At 34.9% G+C, this 18,981-nt stretch overlaps 1 protein-coding gene across 3 annotated transcripts in view; it reads left to right on the forward strand.

Annotated features, from left to right (window-relative positions):
- The window catches only part of LOC145693736 (uncharacterized), a 627,490-nt gene that overhangs the window by 459,722 nt on the left and 148,787 nt on the right, over positions 1 to 18,981 (forward strand). For all 3 annotated transcript variants that reach the window (XM_081770031.1, XM_081770033.1, XM_081770032.1), the window contains exon 3: positions 4,482 to 4,524. The gene's annotated coding sequence lies outside the window, so the exon portion shown is untranslated. The remainder of the gene's footprint in view (positions 1 to 4,481; positions 4,525 to 18,981) is intronic.

Below are 18,981 nucleotides of genomic sequence, written 5' to 3' on the forward strand. Positions count from 1 at the left end.
ACTTTCTACTTTTTCTTAGGTAGACATTTCAATAATGGTCCCTTGTCTTCACAGACCCATTTTCCAACATGGCCGCCAAATAAGCAACAAACAGACATAACTAATAAACAAAGTCATCTTGCGGTCGAATCACAGATTTTTGGGGTCAGGGAATTCAATTATTACAATAAATTTGCTATATATTGAAGTCTTGTATATATTATAACCAAACTCAAGGGAAGAGTATAGATCTCACAGATTTCTGGTACTTGCGAGTTTCTTTCAAGATGAAGTCATAGATCATATCAAGATATAGATAGTAAGCACAAATTGTCTGCAACTGAAGTACTCATCCATAGATATTATATGAAAGCTTATGTTAGAAAACACTAGCGCCTGCCAAATGTTACAGAGCCGAAAAATACACAATTATGACAGAAATTGCAGATATTCAAGAAAACAAAACAGATTATTGAGACCTTGCTCAGTAAGGATGATGACTTCACGCTTTCCAAAATTAGAGAGCTGATGAGCAACTTCGAGGACTATTCAAATTTATAATAATGAGATGAAAATATCTTCAGTTAGGAAGTATGAGAAGAAAATAAAGTTTTGTACTTCAAATAGCATAAATGAACCTTTGCTTGCACTTTCTTGAGATTTAAGTTCTGAAGTTTTAACCTAAGCGATTACATCTCATTATAGCCTAAAGACTGCATGAATGCTTCTGGGTAATGCTAATAAGCAAGTAGATTTCAAATTAAGGGACAATTTTTGTGATTCCACAGACCTTTTAAAATCCTGGAAGATGACGGCGATGTCTGATGTTGTTTTATCGTCCTATTAAGCATTAGTAAGACACATCTACTCATGATAGAGGCAATAGATAATGATATCGTAGATTAAGAATGATAATGATTCGGAAGATGATCCCATTTCTGATACTACTGCAGTAGAACAAAAATATTCTCTGTATTCCAAATAATGTATTATTAGGAATAGCATGGAATAATGAAAACACCACTTCGTATTAATATGGCGCAAACAATTTATGATCCATCCTAATGTAAAACGCATCGGGTTGGTCTTTCCATTAGCTACTCATATTTAATAAACAGTTCATACGCTGTAAAAGTCTGACACATCAATACCAAGTGATTTCAACTTAAGAGACTTCACAATAGGAGATCCTGACAACTTCGACTTTGACGACAAGTACGTCAGATTTCAGCTACGTTTGGAAGCCATCCTACTATATCGTTCTTTATCAACATAAGATATCAGAAAAGACTCACAGGAAGGAAAAGTTTTTGTAAACTGCATTGATAAAGAGAAGTTGTAAACTTCAATGTGAGTTACCAAGTCAAAAAAATACAAAACCGAAGAAAGAGCATTCAGATCTGCTCTTTCGAATAGTTTTGAAGTTGCTTAAGATGCTGGCATTCATGGATCTAATGAGGCATCCCGATGTGTTCTCAAAACTGAATTTATTTCTCTTATTCGATGTGCATTTCTAGGTGACACTCAGATTTGTGTTAGGAAGGTGGGGAAATATCCATTCTTTAACCTTCTCCAACACTATACGAATTAAACAAGTTCGATTTCTCCCACTTATCCTTTCTCCAGTGTCCGAGAACGCTATTGTGTATAATGTCCTTTAAAGTTTTAATGTATGAGACAGTAATTGGAACAACCAGTTTCCAGTCTTCGGCGACGAGTGTTCTGAACAGTTCTGAATATAGTCCTTAGTAATAAAAAGAATTTTACCAATGCTGGGAATGTTTCATTCCAAAAAAATGACTCTACGGTATGATGGGAGGTAAGTAGGGTGGTAAAGGAGGGAGGTAGCCCTTATCATCAACACTACAACAGTGATACTTGTCATCTTCAAGTAAAGGGATTTTGCACTAACTCAGAAGAAAATTGATATTATAAGAGAAAGAGGCTTCATAATGGAAGAAATATTCTCTCGTAACTGGTAGATTCAATCCAGTTGTTTGAAGGTGATTTAGTACACTTAAAAAAATCATGAAAGTATACCATTGAATTCAGAATTTCTGTGAGACGCCTACACTACTATTGAAGTTCAATCCACTACAGTACTATTGAAGTGGATTACGAAAATGTCAGCATTTAAAACTTTGAAAAATTATTCAACGAACGACTAAAGTGCGCTTCCCCCCCCCCCCGAAGAATTACATTTTATTCTTGACAACTATTGTGAATATTCCATCAAAGAAAGTAAGGCAGTGCATCGAGCATTCACCTGGCTCCCATACTATTCCAAATTGAAAAATTCTGAAATGCTGTTCATCATAAAATAAAACTCCGAGATATAGTGATACTTCAAAGACCTACAACAAACTTACAAGCGTAATGAAAAAAAAACTTACACCCGAAAAAAAAACATAACTAATGATGAAATACTTACATCAAAGATTGAAGAAGTGACCGAAGTATTGAGTCCTCATGTACTAAGCAGTTAAATGCGGGGCCCAGTGAGTTATTGTGACGTCCAATGATACAGGAGTGGTTGTTTCGTTTCTTGGTATTTTGCTATCTTAAGTATTTTGGGGTTGGAGAAAAACATTCTTTCATTCCCATTCACCATTCACAGGATACACTCTGGAGACGAAATGAGTAGCATTGTTCTCAATGCTCACATTCTCATAGCACTGAATGCACAACCGATAAATTATCTTCTTGATTAATTGTTTAAAAAGCAGCCTCTCAGCTGAGGACATAAAAAATATAGGAATGTACTTAATAAATTTGGACGAGATCGACTAAAGTAGTAGCATTGAGTGCCCTACGCTACGAATTTTATCGACTTAGACCGTAAAAACATCATAGAGATCTTGCCTACTCCGTCTCTTATTCTAGATCATATTAGACACATGTACTTCGTCATCAAGGAATCTGTGATTTTACTAGAAAGGAAACATGTTTATGAATATCCTATAGAATTTGAAAGGCTGAAAGAAGAGTGATTTTTGTCACAGAAAAAGTGTTTTCGACCTCTACCAGGTGCTGTATTCCTAGTGTGTTCTTGCAAAACAAACAAGTGTATCTGTAAGAAGTTTCAAATGTTTTGTACAATGTACTATCTTTGTAACAGGAAAATTTTCAGTTGTGAATCACATGCATTTCACTTTGGACTTATAAATTCTGACACATATTAAGGAATTTTTAAGCTATACTTTCAAAAATAAAATAGTGTTAGAGGTTCTAAATAATTTGGTCAAATGTGATGTACAAGATAGCCTATGTAAAAAAAATCTTGAACAGTTAAAGCAGTTCTCCGTATGGAACTATTTGGCATTGTGTTGTTGGTATTGATATTCTACACTTTGACACCAGGAAATATTAACTAACTAACCCTATAGCCTACGGAAACCGGAATTTCAACGACCCGTTCACAAAAATTCTCTATTCCTTTCTGTCCTTAGTCAATTGCACCCAATTTCTACTGTGTATTCCTATTTCTGCGAGATCCATCTTAATATTATCCTCCCATCTGTTTCTACTTTGTCCTAATGAATGTTTTCCGATTGAATGTCTATTAAGAACTTTGAAAGCGTTCCTATTTACTTCCATTCTGGGTACATGACCTTCTACCTGAGACTCCTAACCTTAACCATGTTTGGTAAACGGTATAAATTCTGTAGTTCCTCGTTATGAAGTTTTTGCCATTCCCCATTCCCGTTCCTCTTGAGTGCGAATGTTCGTCTGAGGATTTTATTCTCAAATACTTTTAGTCTATGTTCTTCCCTCAGAGTAAGCAACCATGTTTCGAAATTATACAGAACAGGCAAGATTATCGTTTTATATATTTTAAGCTTCAAATTCCTCGACAAAATTTGCGGCGACAAAAGATTTTGAACGGAATAATAACACGAATTCTCTGGTTTCATTTGACATTTTAGTTTTTCATGAATATAATGTTGATCCGTTATTATTGATCCTAGATAATTTGAAAGTGTCCACTTTGTCGAGAGTATTATTTGATATTTTGACGTATCCATAATTTGCAGTATTACGATACCCACATTAAGCTATAGGTTCAGTCTCATATAGCCTCGCTTTTGAACAGAACTCTAAACTCAAATCAAATCCAATGGAATTTCACATTTTTTTTAATGAGTATAACTGTTATATGAAACTTCTGTACAAAGAAATGGTGTCGTCTCCAGAAAACTGAAAAAAAAAAATATAAATCTTGTCGAGAGCTTCACTGCATATGACCATTAGTCGAGCGAAGATAATTCCGTGTTCGTTTCACTTTGAGGCAGTGCAGAGTGGGAGGAACTAAAGTATGCAGTGCAGTCCATGTTCAACCGTGCAAAAAAAAAAAAAATGTTAAATCAAATTATGTAGGAGTTTTCCATTGTCAAATGGCAAGATTTCTCATTGGACTATGTTTTAATTTATTCTACTGCATGTTCTGTCGTGATAATATTTCATGTCTTCATTGAAATTAATAGCGTTGATTTTTGTTTCAGATCGAGGAAGCCAGCGAGGAATTGGAGCGAGCAGCTCTACAAGGTAAGGCTCTCATTAAATGGAATGTCTCTTTTCTTCCTTTGCAGAGGACAAATCAGCTGGAAATATTCCGGCAATTAGCTGCTATTTATTTCTTCTTCTAGTCATCCGTTCACATTCGATCTCCTATGAATTCATTGGTTGAACGTTGTCTTTCCTCTTTGTTAAGGCTCCTCCTTCACTTCTACAGCAGTTGTTCGTGCTTTTTGGAATATTGCAGAAATTAATAGACTAACGTGTAAATCCTACAACATATTTAATTTAGAAATAGTACTCTTTATTGTGCCATTTCGAAGGGAGCTCCTATTCAATGGACAACTTTGAATTTCACCTGCACCATTATTTCTCAAGCTCTCAAACTGATCTGTTACTTGTTGATTTTTGTTACAGAATAAATTGAGTCTTTGCTATTGGTCGTACTTGCAAGAGACACCACACTCCTCATTACCTTATTATTATTATTATTATTATTATTATTATTATTATTATTATTATTATTATTATTATTATTATTATTATTATTATTATTATTTAGTGTTTAGGGAACATGAGGCTCTTTGAGTCTGTTGATACTGGAAGTAGTCGAAATTTACACTAATATCCGGTTTCAATATTCATCCGTAAATATCAATAACGGTAAATTGGTACCGAGAGACGGAAATAGTTTTTGAAAAAGCGAGAACTTACTTTTTCATAAGGATTCAGAGCGTCCAAGACTAGGTTAACTTCCCTTCTTATCAGCTATTGAAACCGAAGCCGCTAGTATTGGCCTCTGTAATCATGAAACGTGCCATAGTTGAACAATGTGGAAGAGAATTACTTGTTTTTCTCCAACAATTACTATATTCTCCCTGATAAGGACTGAAGGCCGGCCGACAATTTCATCATGAATAGCAATGTTGCCCACCAGACAAGACGCAATGAGGAAAACTTATTCCTTGGAAATGTTATAGAAGTCTCGCCTCCCCTCGATTATACAATAATTATGTCTCGTCTCATTTCGAAGCGTTTCTCGTCTCGTCTCGTTTTATAAATTTGTACACACAATTTATTCCCTATTTTTTATGATTCTTTTAGAGGTTATCAGGATCTTTCCCATCATAGATCGATGAAGGATCTGATATACATTGAGAAAAATCCGTTATCCGGACAGTGCTATTTTACACAAATATACGGGATAATTACGTTTTCTGCAGAAATCAGTACGGAGCATACGTCATCCATATGCGACATACGTACTGCCCCTTTCCCACTTAGATGTTATAATCAAGCCGCTGCAGGATGTCTGAGAACTAAGTCTTCCGTATATTATATACGTATACGTATGTTACCTACGTCTGTCTGTATGTGAGATCCTGACCACCTATATAGTTCTTTCGTTCGTACATAAAGTAAGCTTTCTCAGAACAGTTATACGAAAAGTACGTATAAAATATACTTTTACAGTTATACGTTTTTACAGTTATACGTTAAGAATAAAAACTACAGGATTTACACATGTAATCTACGTTTTTACGTACGCCACAAACGATTTTTTTCTCAGTGTAATAATATTTAAACGATATTTATTATTAGCATGTATTGTCCAATATCTTTTATACAAACGATATCTTTAAACGTTGATTAATGCTGTCCGCTGTCATCCTGTAATCACTTAGTTAATTTATAGAATCATGTAAGACTAAAACTGTATTTCAGTTGTAAAACTTTGGTGAAGCAGTGTTGCCTATTAAACTCGTGAAATTTCACGATTCTAAAACAATTCGAGAATTATAATGTTTCTCGTCTTGTCTGGAATTTAAAGTTATAAATCTCGTTTTGTTTTCGAGACAAGGATCAACACGAAAAACTTCTCATCTAATAGGCAGAAACTATATGTAATCAGCACATTGCGAATCCCATCGACTTTGTTTCTACTTTCTTTAACGACCTGGAATCCATCACTTATCACATTCAAGTAGCTCCAACGTCACAGTACCAACATAATCTGGTTCTCACCAATGACCATCCATGCAAATGATGACCAGATCCTGTGATCTTAGAGTTCCAGTACGTTGCCTTAATATTCAACTATTATTAGTTGGCTGCATGGTTAATTAATGCTATCTAATTAATAATTACTCTCTAACTAATAATCTATACTATTAGAGTAAACGTGACTCACTGATCATCATCCACGACATTACTATGACTAGAAACGTGAACGAGAGAAAACTCATTTTATTGCAGAAACAAGGGATAAAAAAAAGAATACTTTGAAATTTGTATTGAAGAGCATTTCACGAATCCCTGTAGCTAAGAAGATGAAACTTGGTATCTGTAAATTCCTGAATAAAAATAAACAAATGTGCATTTAAGCGTTTTCTAAAATTCCACTACTCTTAAAATTTTATTTCTATTTCTATTTCTGGTTAAAATTCTCTTTCTAAAATTCTAACAGATAGATAGATAGATAGATAGATAGATAGATAGATAGATAGATAGATAGATAGATAGATAGATAGATAGATAGATAGATAGATAGATAGATAGATATAGATATAGATATAGTATATATTGAAAATTCCGCTTCTAAACGGGAGTAATTTCTACAATACTAAAATTTCCATTCTTGTATTGATCAAACCCTCTTATCTACGTGCGAGTCAGAGTTGGCGTGGGTCAATGAAAACTTGACCCACGACCCACTGACCCACCACCCGCCGTGACCCACTCTGACCCACCGTGACCCACCACCCACCATGAACTACTCTCATCCACTGTAACCTATTCTGACTCACCAAAATCCATCGTCATCAACTCTGAACACGATCCACGGCCTCTTCTATACTGACTAAAGAGTTTACACTTGTAATAACACAAGACTGTGAAATTGTCACTAATCGGAGTTTGAATTTCTAGTCAATCGCTCAAGCACCACTCTGTTACAATAACAATGGATCTGATCTGTATGATATAAAATGGTAAAGTGTTTGTCAGTGACGAAATTGAAACAGCTCGAAGTGGGAGGGGGGAAATTAGTCTGTGCCTAAAATATACTTGTACTAAGAGAGTATTATTGCAAGTGTTAATTTCTGAACGCATTCCAAAAGAAACTTTTATTCGCAGGAAAATACCCATGTACAATATGGAAAAGGTTATGGTTTCTCAGTTTACAGTATTTTTCTCACAAAAGACTTGAAAAATCAGTTGTTCATAGTGTATAAAAGTACTCGGGTACCCAAAGTGAGAGCATCTCCATAAAGTATGCTCATAATTGTAATTTGTGTAATCACTAAAACACCACGTTAAATTTAAATTACAAATATGCATAATTGCAATTATTATGAATATTTATTCAAAGTAGTTTACCTAAAGCAAACAAGAGACTTGTTAAAAATTAGGTACAAAGTTGAATAACACAAATAAGCCATTAGTAATACAAGTACCGGTATACATTTTCCAAAACTCGTAATTTTCCCCTTAAAACAAATCTGAGATCGGGTTTATTTCCTGTTGGTAAGTTTTTCGTGGTAAATCATCCGCAGCGGAATGATGTCCATCCTTCAGCCAAGAAATAACTAGCTCGTCTACTTTGAGCTTGTCTAGCGGTGGGCCATTAACATTGATAAACAACATGTTAGACAAAATGAAATGTTTTAAGTTTTACGTTCCACGGTTATGCCGGTTAGGTTAAAGGAGACGGTGATGATGAGAGATGAATGAAATGGTGGAATGAAGAAAGTGGGAGGAAACGGGAGAACCCCGAGAAAACACACGAACACGGTGTTTGTCCACCACAAAGTCAACAAGTTAGACAATGTTTTAGCACTTAGTCTATTTCTAATATCAGTCACCTGTAAATTCATAAGGGAAAATCCCCTTTCGCACTCTGTCGTGGAAATTAATAATACTTCTACCCGATTTCTGCAGCCTTTGGCGTGGGAGACCCGGGTTCGATTCCCGGCGGGAGCTCATGTGGTTCGGATTCCACGTTAATCAGTAGGTCCACGTCTCATATAGCCTCGCTGCTGAACGGGACGCTAAACTAAAATCACCTCACCTCACCGATTTCTGCAACTCCTCATCGACAATCTGCTTGTTAGACTTAAGTCTGATAACGATTTTTCTTGGTCAGTTTTGAAATACTCAGCAAGGAGTATCATCTCTCTATCACCATACAAGGAAAAGAGGAAGAGGAAAAGAAGAAAGGAAGAAGGAATTAAAAATGAAGAATTACTGGATAATGATGGAAATATGGTAATTAAACTTGAATAGTTATTGAAAAGGTGATTCGTACCCGAATTTCATTACTTGAGAATCCATTCAGAAGTGATCCCAAAGAGACACATGTTCCCTCATACTATCCTGACCTGGATCCAGGCAACTGCACAAGTGGGAGTTACCCTGACCCAGCCCAGGTGATGAGAAGTTTTAAGTTAATCGTTTATCTGTTACTTCCAAATGTTGAATAACCTTTATCCAGTATCTGAATATCCATAGTGGAGATCGAACATACACCTGAATTAGCCAAAGAAAAAAAAAGTCCAAGTGATTGATGTATTTTCCACAAATAGAAGTTTCAAGATTCCTTGAAAGACTGTCGTTATTAAAGCTCATCCTGTTGGTTTGGCTTTCCTCCCACAGCCGATTTAGAGTAATTTAGAGTTATTTATCTTTCATGACCTCGGTCATGCACCAATACATATAATATACTATTACACCCATATTATAAACACTATTATCGTAAATCACTATTAAATGCTACCACTTAAAACTAAATTTGTCATTCATTCACGCACACACACATGCACACAGGACAAGGTATTGATATAGGTAAATCAGTTTAAAAGAAACCATTCACTAACTACAGTTGGTGAACATTTATCACATCTATTGAGAAATTGAACACAAAATGTTAAGAACATGCAAATAAGTATACATATAATATTGGATTACATCTACATAAAATATTTGATATTAACAGAAAGATAAAAAAAAAGAATAATTTAAATTTTGATAAAATGAGATGTAAATCTCAAAATCTAGTCACATTCTATGATATTTCGTTTGAAAGGAAGGGAAAAAAACTTAAAATGAGTCTGTATCTCATATGAAATGAAAAAAAAACTAAAAGAAAAGATGATTCGGCGAGTCCTTTCTCGTACTTCCAGACGACTTTTTATATCGCACGTTCGTAAGGCACCCTTATAGTGTCCATGCACCTAAATTCACTTTATTTAGATATACGCATATGAACTAGTCCTTGTGAACAACACATATTTAGTTTGTAAGCTTATTCATTTATACATTTTTTTCATTCTCTAAAATTAAGGAAATGAAGTTTTATCACTAATTTCACAGTGACTACGTGTTATTGCATTTATTATCCCGTCCATTTACTAGCACCTTAAACCACTATCACCTTGTATCGCATTAGGTGCACACAGTTATAGTTAGATTCGCACACTATAGAGGAAACGAGAATTTCTAAGTTCAAGGGGGTTTGGTTTTCGTATCGAAATCACCATTAATGAAGTGAGCACCATTTAGGTTTGAGGATTGGTATATGATGAATGAAATGGGAATGTAATTGCACAGGAAGATTTCAGATTTATGAACTTGTGAGTAGATTTAATAACACATTAAGGTTACGATAACCTGCCTTAGTGTCATGTCACTTGCAGTTAGTATAATAACAGATGCTTCTTAATATTTACATATGTTAAATAATATGTAAGAAAATAATGTTAAGAAAATATTTAACATGCAGCGGTATACTCTGAATTCACATTTTATATTCGTCGAATATTTCGAAATTATGGCAACCAACGACCGTTCGAAGTAGGTACCAAGACTCTTTACACATACTTAACTACGTAAATCAACATTATACACATTACTTCAATATCACATTTATATTCAACATGTACTTATATCTCAACATACATATACTCAATTATCATTTAATCTTTCAAATCAATGACCCCGTTTAATAGAGTCCTAAGGTTCCAACACTTTACATAAGAAAAATCCGACTATATAACAAGTTCGACTGATTAACCGCGCATAATGATAAACATTTTAATATATATCAATGTTAGTAATACATATGAGCCCAAATTTACACAACATTCACCTCTATGGTAATCAATGGAAACAAAAGCAGAAATGACGAATAGTACAACGGAGAATTTCAGATGCATAATGATAAAAGAAACGAAAGCAAAAATTGAATCGTATACTAAACTATCGCGGTGGGTCAAATTGGTGGTGGGAAACGGTCTCTTATTATTCAACATTAACAAATACCTCCACGAATCGTGTCTCGCGACATCTTAGTTGGTAATTCAGGTTCAAATGATATATGTTAAACAATTGATATTTGTGAAGTTCAAAACTCGGAGGAAGGAAGGTTAAAAAATTTTTAAAAAAATCTTGAATAAGGGAATAGCGAGATAGATGGAGAAGAGAAAAGGAAAAGCAGCGCGCCAAAGGAAAATACACTAGTACACTAAATACTACAAAGATAAGTGGTCGAATTTAGACATATAACAATCCACAGCCAAGTATACTTTCATATGCCGAAACAGGTGGCCTACTAAATATGGAGCCTAAGATATATCCCCAAGTGTAAGACAAGTCTGTGTCCTCAATGACATTTTCATAAAGACAGTGGCTTTATGGAAATCTCATTACTCGCTGTATCTGGTCAAATGCCATTGAGGACCTCGGCCCTACCGGAATGATGGTTTGGTCTCTAATTTAGAATTTCTAAAAGAACAGTTATCCGACTTCTCAGAAACTGAGAGAAGTTTCGAGTAAAGTATGGAAAACCAAGAATCAAGTCGATAAAATAGAAGAAATTCTAACTGGGATTTGCCAAAATTTAAAAAAAAATCAAATAAAGTAAATTTTGTACTAGTAAGTCGTTTGCCAAATCTTACTAGCAGCTCCCAATCCGCAAGATTCTACTGTAATAAATTCACTATATTATTCACTAACATTCACTTCGTCTCCTCTGCGAACAGTAATGAACTTGGCTTAATCAGGTGACTTGAAAAAAATTCAAAGTTACAGAGTAGTATCGCAATTGTAAGCTGAAAGCATATATTTAAACTGTACCAATTTCTTCAAACGGCTATTCTGTTCTGTGGTTATTTGGAAACTATCCGGAATCATTTGCTACATAAGCACTCCGCATCGTCAGACCAGATGAGCAGTTAGTATGTACGGTTACTATTAAATGTCGAGCCACAAAGTGAAAATACAATCCGTCATTTTCACACGACACACTATCCTCACACAAAATTCTGACATAATAGTCAGTGCACGAAACATTATATATATAAATACAATCAATACTTTGTGGCAAAAATTACAACTAGGCTCATATATGCACACTCACTAAAATATATATATATATATATATATTATCACTATCTTTTTTCGTTTATATTTATTCTCATTTATAACATAAACTCCTTTATAGACACCCTATTTCATCATTCTGCCCTAGACTGTTCAAAGCAGTCTCATTATATATATTAAAATCAACAAGCTACTACATGAACTATAGTACACTGATCAACACACGAGAATTTGTGTGAACTAACACTAGACTCTTTCAGTACAAACCAAAGAATATTTACACTTCATGGCTTCATATTATTTTTATATGCAATGAGAATTCAATATCATTAAGTATCCTTTTAACTAAATACAATTATATTTTAAAAACGACAACAATAAGATCGTTCACAGATCGTAATGAAGAGAGAGAATTTGAAACTGCAGTCTGACAACAGAATAGTGCAATATAGACAAACTTCGGTTTAAGGATAAACGCGAAGTTTAATTTTATTAATCACTAGCAGCGTTCACCCCGCTTCGCTGCGGTCACCCCGGAACGCAATAAACTTTGTTACTTAGATAATTTTTACTTTTTCGCTTTCAAGTGATATGATAAAAACCATAGAAGATTGCAGTAAATCTTAACATTATATTGCCTGTCATTTATGTTAACCCGCCCCGCTTCGCTGCGGTCATCCCGGTGCTGGCATATTGTAAAAGTGTCTGTAAAAATAAGCAAATCAATTAAAAAATTTTAAACAGAAGATTCAAGCTATTTTCCGCTGTATATCGCCTGTCATTTATGTTAACCCGCCGAGTGACACGGTCATGCAGGTTGCATATAAATACGTTTATTTTTACCTATGATGAACTAATAACAAAGGATTTGTACGTTATGGACACTTGAATGGTCAATTATCTCAAGACACTGGTAATTAAAAATTAAAGTGATATGATAAAAACCATCTAGGGTCCAAATCCTAATAACCCCCCAAAAATGAAAGAAATTGGTTCAGCCGTATTAGCGTGATGAGCGGACAAAGGATTTTGTACGTTCTCTTTTATATATATAGATTTAATTATGAAACCACATAAAATATTGTGCTTTTCAGAGAAGCTAATTTATAATGTAATTCGTCTACATATCTATTCATATGGACCAGAACTAATATCTATGCATCAATAATTACAAAAGAAGGGTAATTTTCGAATTGACTAGATTCTTAAGTCTCGGAGGAAGAAAGCACTACCGGCGAGTAGTTCTTAGCCCGACACGAGATGGCGTTGGTAGTATGAAAACAAACTTTGCACTACTAAACATGCTTTGTACTCTATTATCGGTTAACTATAAGTAGTATACTATGTAATAACGGTACAGAAATACTATAAATTTGAATTACGGACCAATTTACTTATTTGAACCGTCCAAAAGAGATGAATAATCCAACAACAAAACACTGTCCTTAAATAAATTAGTTATACATGCTCACACACAACACACTAAATTACACATATTTTCTACGCATGCTATATCACACATGAACTAAGAAAGCAAATGTTAACATATATCACTATACATACTAATCCATGTTATTACACAACTGAACTATATGTACATCAAACAAATCACTAACATTACACCATTCTAAACCGGTTCAGGAACTGAGAAGTAAGAGAATAGTCAGAGCCGAATGGTCTTTCTATGAAATTAATTCATATTTTCCAATTTCAGACGTATATTAATGCTCCGGAAGGGACATATTGAAACTATTAAGGAAGAGAAAGATAGGTCCCTTTCCTGAGGGAAAAAGAACCCCTTTTTTTAACCCATGATGCTTTGAAAGCTGTGATCAATTTAGGAATAAATGAGAGTCCGTGTGCTAACTTACACTGACATAATGGTAATTAATTCTAATACAAAGAAACCTACACCTACCGCCATGTTAAAAATATTCACATATACTACTACACCTATAGAGCTACACGTGGACAGGCTATCGTATCCTAAATGACTTCGGAAGGGTAAAAGGGATATCCTAAATGTTTTAAATCACTTTATCTTAATCTGGGGAGCTCACGACACCAGATTACCAAAACACTATTGTTTCACTCCTGTCCACAGCAACTTGCTGATGTAAGCATGGCATCCTTGACTTGAGATTCCATATCTCACCGATTTTCTGACTGTTTTAGAGTGAAATTTCGCTTAGTTGAGACTCTGAGATGCTTCCTCACTATTTATTCCTTAACTAAAACAATTTTTATCTTGATAATACTGCTTTTTCCGTTCAAAATCCAAAATGTTTTCGGGAGTGGAACTAGCGTAGTCTTGCTCGAAGCTCTTCTCAAATAGAATAATGTGAAGGTGCGCCTTAATACTAAGGCGGAAAATATAGTTCCAATCAGAGCAAAGAATTTTGGCGGCGGAAAATACAAAGCGAATGAAAAATAATAAAAACTGGATGAAACAGGATTTTGGGAGGATATGGTCATCTCAGAGGGACGAAGAGGGTTTAAATTATCCTAACTAATCTCACATTGGTGTGCAATCTCAGAAATTTCTATCCAATTGCTGCCCTAAGTTTTTGTATCGCATTAAGATATATAATTTCAATAATCATCCATTTGAAATGCCCATATACAGTTTATAATGAAATAATATATAAATAAAGAAATTCTTCCCCGAAATATAATTCTTCCTAGATTATTCCGAAGCTCCCACGTTAATTTTGGTTTGAGTAAAGAACAAGTGAATGTAATACATAGACCGAAAATTATGTGTTAAAAAATTTACAGTACGCGGCACGTTCGAAAAGTATTGGGTCCCTCCAAACAGAAATTGACAGTACATTACAAACAGAGTTGGTTTATGACCCCGAACTTCTGATACGCTTAATATTCAAACAAAGTTCCACGTTTATTGAAATATCACCCAAAGCCATATACATAAGTAAACAGCTTTATTATGTCTCAGTTTAAAGAAGCCCATGATCTTAGATTGTTTGATTTGATTATTTTTAAGCGGTGAACAAAATGTTAGTAGCTCTGTATATCACTGTGATCTTTATCATCAATTATGTTCTTCTGATACTCTTCCATTTAGCTGCTTCTGTATTACTGGAAACGAGTTGAAACTGCATTATTCTGTTTGCAAGCTGTTCAACACTCAAAATTCTTGTACCGTAATTACTTCGAAATATGCAAACAGGAGATTCAAGTGATCGATTTACCGGCGAGTTTTATGATTCTTTTCAACACAGTTTTCAAGGAGAATAAATTTTTGCACGAAGTATCTAATATGTCGAATTATCGCAGTTCGAATTAACGAGTCTATTTAACTACGTATAAAGAAAATAAATCCTGTTGTAAATATGAATCCTAATACATGTACTGTCTTGCAGAAAAATTTAAGAACTTACTATTGTGAAAAAGAAAAAAATGAGTTGTTTATTCTGTTCCTTAAATCTCATTTACAATTCTGTCCTCATTAGCCTCAATTGCTCACAACACATGAAATTCGTAAATGCTTCAAAATTTACTTCCACTTTTTATAATATCTAAATACTAATAAAGAAAACAAGAACTCTTATAACTACTTATGCACATCGTATATAATGGTCGTCTCGGGGGAACATAATGGAAACGAACGCTTTGTAACTTTCAAGCAATTTCGAAAAGAAAATTCAACATTACAATGCAATAAGAGTGATTTTGAGTTCAACGTCCCTTTCAGCAGCGAGGCTATATAAAACGGGACCTACACATTAACATGACATCCGAACCACATGAGCTCCCACCAGAAATCAAACCCGGGTCTCCCACGCCAAATACATGTTCGCCAACCGTTTAGCCACAAAGGAGCTTACAATGCAATAAGAAATAACAAACTTTCCTTGGCATCTGCAGATCCATTTCCGAAATGTCACTTCCAGCGAAACTGAGATATTAGGTCGAATGGGTTGGGATTGGACAATAGAACAGTATGTAGATAGTTTTATATCAGAAATGTATCTGTAGATGGCTGGAAAACTTGATTCCTATGTGTCATTGCATTGTGTTGTATGGAAACGTTAAACGTTCTTTTCCAATTTACTAGAAAGTTAAAAATATACCTTACGGTTATCTTTACCCGAGACGGCCATATATACGATGTGCAAAAGTAGTTATACAGTTATAAGAGTTCTTCTTCACTTTATTAGTCCTTTGTAATGTATCATTACAGTCGGGTAATGAAATTTTTCTTTGGAGGGGCCCAATATTTTTTGAACGTACTGTATAATGTAATTTTTTCAATATATATTCTTCGGTCTATGTAGTATATTCATTTGTTCCATATTCAAACCAAAATTAATGTGGAAACTTTGAATAACGCAGTAAGAATTATATTTTGGGGAATAATATCTTTATTTATACATTATTTTAATGTAAACCCTGTATATGGGCATTTCAAATGGATGAGTATTGAAATTATACACTTTAACACGTTGACTGCCAAGCGTAATTTCGAATTATGGGTGGGCTCGGGCCAAATGTTCATTTTTTTTTTTACTTTTTAATTTTTGTGACATTTTTAATTTGATTTTTCGGTTTTTAATGGTTTCAGTGTTGTTCTTGATGTTTTGGGATGTTTTCAGCCGTGTATACTTTAGTATACACATGGCCTGGGAAGGTTCATAGTTCTTTCCAAGCCACGTGTATACTAAAGTATACACGGATAATATATTGTTTCGTTCACTCTTATTCAACGTTTTTATTGTGTTTTTAGCATGATGCAATGTATAATATAGTTTTCATGGGTAGGTTGTTCTTTTATACTATCTTTTTATTGCAGGCATAATATATTATTGAAAAGAAATATGACTAATCTTGTTCTCCACAGCAATTCAATAATGAGTTTTCTGTCACTTGCTACAGCGCCAGAAAACGTATCATGCAAGGCCATTTGATTATATAGATCCATTGAAGACTTCCCTATATTATAGTCGACAATGTATTGAGCTTTTGCTTTACCTTCACCTCTCCTGATTGTTTGGATGTAGACAGTTGTGCAGTGCTTTGTTGAAAGCATCAATACTTGCCTCATGTCTTTCCACTTGCTCATTTTGACACCTTCGCCAGTTTCTAATATTGTTTTCATTCGCTCTTAGATTATGTTTTCATTTTAACTTTCTGTTGCAGTGGGCTCAATTCAGCAGAGTGCAATGTGTAAGTTGTGCTTTTACATTATACTTTTATTCGAGGCATAGTATATTGTTTTGTTCACTCTTTATTTTGTCTTTATGTTGCAGTGGGTCAAATTTAGCATGATAGAAGTTATGCTAAATATGTATAATTTCCATATTTAGGTTGTGCTAATTTATTACCTTTTAATTGCAGGTCATGAGTTTTGGTGAAATAGTTGTACCTAAATACTAGAGGAAAATGCAACGTAGAACTTTATTTAGTGAGAGAGAAGTACAAGAACTACTTGATCAAAGTGAAAACTTGAGTGAAATCGATCTTAGTGAACCTGAGCTTAGTGAGTGTGATACTGAAGATGATTTCCAAAATTAACAAAGTGAAGAAAGCGATTGTGATTTCAGTTATTTACGGAGGAGAATGACTATCAGTCCAGTAAAATACCCCTGTGCTTCAACACCCAAGAAGACCGTGTCGCTTGCGCAGACTGTAGATTGTATCTCAGTTTCTCCCATTAACAGGCCACAAACCCCCCACACAGTGCATTGCGATCCACCTTCCAATGAGAGTAGCTGCTCTGAACAAGGGCTAGTACAACCTCGTGATTCAAAGTTTGATATTGATCTTGAAGATATTTCATGGAATTGTGAAAAACAACAGGCAACATTCACATTTACTGGAAACTGTGGAATGGATGCAACTATAAGTGGAATTCTTGCAACAGCTCCACCTGGTGACTATTATCAGTTATTTCTGACACCAGATATAATTCAGCTAATGGTGGACCAGACAAATCTTTACGCTCAGCAGTGTTTGGAATCCATGTTGGATGTTCTTCCGCAATCTCGAGTTCACAAGTGGTCTCCGACAGACTACAATGAAATGAAGAACTGCATTGCTCTTATTGGCTATGTGGGATTGGTGAAGCTTCCATCGCTAGCAGACTATTGGAAAACATCCCAGCTCTACAATTTAAGTTTCCCTAGAAGCCTCATGAGTAGAAATAGATTCGAACTCTTATTGAAATTTTGGCATTTTGCTGATAATACAAATGCAGAAGAGGGTAACAGAATGCATAAAATTGAGAACATATCAAACAAATTTATTAGGAACTTCAAAAAAGCATATACTCCTGGAAAAAATATATGTATCGACGAAAGCATGATACCTTTCCGAGGAAGATTGAAGTTTCGACAATATACGCCTCCAAAAGCCCATAAATATGGAATTAAAGTTTTCAAGCTATGCACTGATAAAGGCTACACATGGAACTTTTCTGTCTACACAGGACAATTCAAAAATGTAAAGATGTCTGTGCCAGAAAAAATTGTCATGCATCTTATTGAAGGTCTTTTAAACCAAGGACGGTGCCTCTTCACTGATAATTACTACACAAGCACGTCATTAGCATATCGACTACTCCAGAATAGCACACACTTGGTTGGAACGTTGAGATGTAACAGGAAATACATTCCTCAAGATATTGTGAAGGCAGATTTGAAGAAAGGAGAGTTCACCGGAAAAGAAACCAACGAAGGTGTTACAATCGGCAAGTGGAAAGACAAGAGGGAAGTTTTGATGCTTTCAACAAAGCACTGCGCAACATCTGTCTCCGTCCAAACAAATAGGAGAGGAGAAGAGAAAGTGACACCTCAATGTATTGTCGACTACAATGTAGGGAAGTCTTCAATTGATCTAAGCGATCAAATGGCTTCCTACGGTAGTGCTCTACGCCGCTGTAACAAGTGGTACAGAAAAAATATTATAGAACTGCTGTGGGGAACAAGTTTGGTAAACGCGCACTTTCTCTATAACGAGAATAACATTGAGAAATCTCTTAGTATAAAAGATTTTAGGGAAGAAGTTATCCTGTCGTTGGCAACCCCAAGCAACCAACCCCAACCTCAAGAAACAACCCCAACGCCAAGAAAGAAGAACTCTCACCATTTG

This window comes from Thermobia domestica, chromosome 8 (genome assembly GCF_964235325.1).
Source record: "Thermobia domestica chromosome 8, izTheDome1.hap1.1, whole genome shotgun sequence".
Taxonomy (NCBI): Eukaryota; Metazoa; Arthropoda; class Insecta; order Zygentoma; family Lepismatidae; genus Thermobia; species Thermobia domestica.